Here is a 3736-nt window from a genome sequence, read left to right as displayed (position 1 = left end):
GATATTTCCTTAATTTTTGCAGTTATGGTAATGTGATGTTTATTTGACTGTTTACCTCAGGCTACATTGTTAAAATTTGGTTTCTGTCTAATGTACAGTTTCTTATGGGTTTGTAAGGGAATGTCATGAGTTTATTATGCCTTTATGAAGAAAAAATGTACAGCGCAGAAGAAATGCTGAGTGGTGAAGGAATGTTCGTAAGTGGGAAATACAGATTGATAGTGAAGTCCATTACCTTCAATTGTTAGTTCTATATGTTGGAGATCAAAATTACAATGTCATACTAAGAAACAGGACATCCAAGTACTGAAATTGTGATTGTGCAAACAGTTCAGAAGAATGTGAGTGGAGAACAGGAAATTACCATATTTTTTGTTTTCAATTTTTGCATAAATTCCAATGTGGTTATCCATCTACACCTGTTCCTTTTGAAAAGGAAACTGGTCTTTATACAAATGAAAATATTTCAAAGGAAGACAGGCTTTTGTATAAAACATTGCTATTTAATTGCCACTTAAATTAACAATCCAGTGTTAAGGGGGTTAGATTGACACACTACAATAAAGTAAATATGAATCTGAAATAAAGCTACATCTCTTCAGTGTCTCATATTTACAATAGTTATTATTTTCTTCCACTTGAGGACAAAGTTTTAAACATATTAAAAATGTCGACACTTATCTCACAAGAAAATAATGTGAGCAATTTAAAGATTGTAAAGAAAATTAATTTGTATTTTGACAAGTAGCTTGTTTTGAGAAATTACGTAGGAGACTTTCTATAAAATCTCATAAATAAGATATTTGAGGTACAGGCAATGTAATTTTTTTAAAATTCAGGTAAGTCATTGTTTCATTATACATATACCGTAACAATATATTTCTAAAATAGTATATTCTACCCAAAATGTTATTCTTAAAAATCCTTAAATGGATACTTAACATTGTTTACTTGCCAACTGAATGCATTTCTTAACATGGGTCAGCAGTGAATCACCGTTGTTTATGTACTGAACATATTAATGAAACATTACTGCAAATCTCCCAAAAATACAAATTTAGGAGGTCCAAATTCTTTCACTGTTACTAAGATTTCCATTAAAAGTTTTTGCAGTAATAAAGTAGGAAAACCTCAAAAGATAACCCTACGATTCAGCACGATATAAAATTAATTGTAGCAAAAGATGGCATTTAATGTCTCTACCATCTGCCTGTCACGTAAATACACATAAAATATGGTAAGGAACACTATATTGTATACTTGCTTAAATAAATACCTGATTAGCAACAACTTTTGAAACACGTTTACCCTCAGGAACATATTCAGGATTTTTATCTGAGTCATAGTTATCTACTCTCAGTTTCAATATATCATCTCCGAAAAACACATTACTGGCATCAACACCACATGTGTTACTACTCTTGGCAGCCATGTTTTTGGCCTTCACCACTGTTTACATGTCCACATAATGACAACTAAGTTGCCATTAGCAAGAATCTGGAATTTGAGATAAAGCTTTCGTGGAACTGTCAACTAATATGACTAAAGCACATCATTTTCCATGTTTTACGTACAATAACTCTGTTTCTCATTGACTGCCCCTTACCATCATTTACATCCAAGGCCTTCATATTGAAGTCTCTGTTTTCCATTATTCTTGGAATTATGTCACCATGAAAATAGACTTAAATAGGGTGTTTTACTACCATCATTAAATTTCCCTCTTTCAGTTACACCTCATGGTACCTGCCTGGATAGCTGCACACATTAGCACTCCACTTCTGAGATTTGGAGAGGCGTGCTGGCCCCAGGTTGAATGCACTCAGTGGATTAATGATGGAGGCCAATATGCTGACGAGCCTATATGTGGTTTTTAGGTAGTTTCCCACATCTGGTACTCAGGTCCCACCTCAGTTATACTATTCTCAAATATTTCGAAAACTTTCTCACAGTTTTACATGGACAATACTAGATGTAGAGAGACTGGATACACATATTTTGTTCCAGGGGAAAAGGGATGGTGACAGAAAGGGAATGTGGATATCCTCTGCCACTAATATTGCCTACTGGAGAATAACATGCCAAATCCATGAAGATATGGGTAAGGCCAGGCAAAAGACGAAGTAGTAGTTTCACTTCACGGTAGTGCCTTGATAAAAGGCAAGAGAGATTGAGTGAGTTAGTGAATGTTACAGACCACTCCCAGTAAGCCACAGCTGTAAAACTGAGTTAGCTACAAAATGCTGTACATAAAAATTGGATACAGTGCTGCTTTACCACACAGAGGAGGCATTCAGCGGCAGACAGGCACAATTAGAAGCAGACCTGGAAAAATCAGCTTTTGGACAAATTGCTTCCTCAGAGCTCAAATGCACATGCAAGTGTGTGTGTGTGTGTGTGTGTGTGTGTGTGTGTGTGTGTGTGTGTGTGTGTGTGTCCGCTTGTGCGTGCACATGTATGCATCACAAAAAAGGTGAAAAACTGCAGATCATTGAACAGAAAATCATGAGAAAGATCTTTGGACCAATCCACGAAGAGAACACGTGGAGACATAGAAAGAACCAGGAACTGTATCATCTAATCAACAACTGCACATAGTACAGAAAATTAAAGCACAGAGAATAAGGGCGCATACTACCAGGAGGACAGAAACAGGGCTAAAGCTGTGCTTACAGGAAAACCTTATTTAACTTGTCCAGTTGGAAGACCAGTGAAGCACTGGAAGGATGAACTCTACAAGGACTTTTAGCAGTTGGATGTCCATGAGAACTGGATCTAAAGTGCGCAAGAACACCATCTACCACATACACACACGGAAAGTGCAGCATGTGGAGATATGTGCTGTGGGAGGAAAAGAGAATCAGTGAAAAGGAAACAACTCTGCAGCTGAGCTGCAGAAAGATAAGGAGGATGGGGAGGCAGAAGGCGTCTGTGACAGAATTGTCTTCAGACACTGCAGTGAGTGCCAATTTGAGCTGGAGTGGGGGCTACTAGGTTCAGCATCAGGGTATCTGTGCTGGTTGGGGAAGACCTATGCACAGGAGCTGAGGGGGGGGGGGGGGGGGGGCATAGTGTGAGAAGGGGATAGAGGCAATTAGGGTACAGTGATTAGTGGGAGTTGATATTGGGGGCATTTCAGGGATGAGGGATATGTTGCAAGGAGGGTTCCCACTTGTCCAGTTGAGAAAAGCTCGTGGTGACGGGAAGAATCCAGATAGCTTAGTCTGTGAAGCTGTCATTGAAGTCAAGCATGTGTAGCATGGCATCCTCAGCATCAAGATGGTCCAGCAATCTCTTGGCCATGGTTTGGAAGGGGGCATTCAGTTCATCATTTTGGTGCGATGTTACGTGTGCTGGACTGCTGTTGAAATTGCTCGTCAATATTTTATAAAGTTTTAGTCTTCATTTACTTATTTTTAAAGTTTATTTGTGTTAATAGTTGTAAAAGTAACTAATTAGTGGATTTTCATTAACCTCAACATTTCTTCCTGTGTTATTGACTCGAGTGGTCTGTTATTCGTGAGTGTGCTTACGTCGTTCATCCAAGCCACGCACCTCAGTAGTGTGTTTACATTTTGCAGCATGCAGTTGCAGCTGTAGCAGTTAGAAAGCTAAGTACTGACAAAGTTGCTTGTGCACTATTAGATAGTTATTAAGTTTAATAGTTTTCAGTGGTGTTTCGTGCTGTTTGTGGCAAAATAACAATTCAATAATAGTTTGGAAACATTCGCTCGCT

The sequence above is a fragment of the Schistocerca nitens genome, chromosome 1 (genome assembly GCF_023898315.1).
Source record: "Schistocerca nitens isolate TAMUIC-IGC-003100 chromosome 1, iqSchNite1.1, whole genome shotgun sequence".
NCBI classification, from domain to species: Eukaryota; Metazoa; Arthropoda; class Insecta; order Orthoptera; family Acrididae; genus Schistocerca; species Schistocerca nitens.
The sequence above is the reverse complement of the archived record's forward strand: the minus strand, read 5'-3'. Positions refer to the sequence as shown.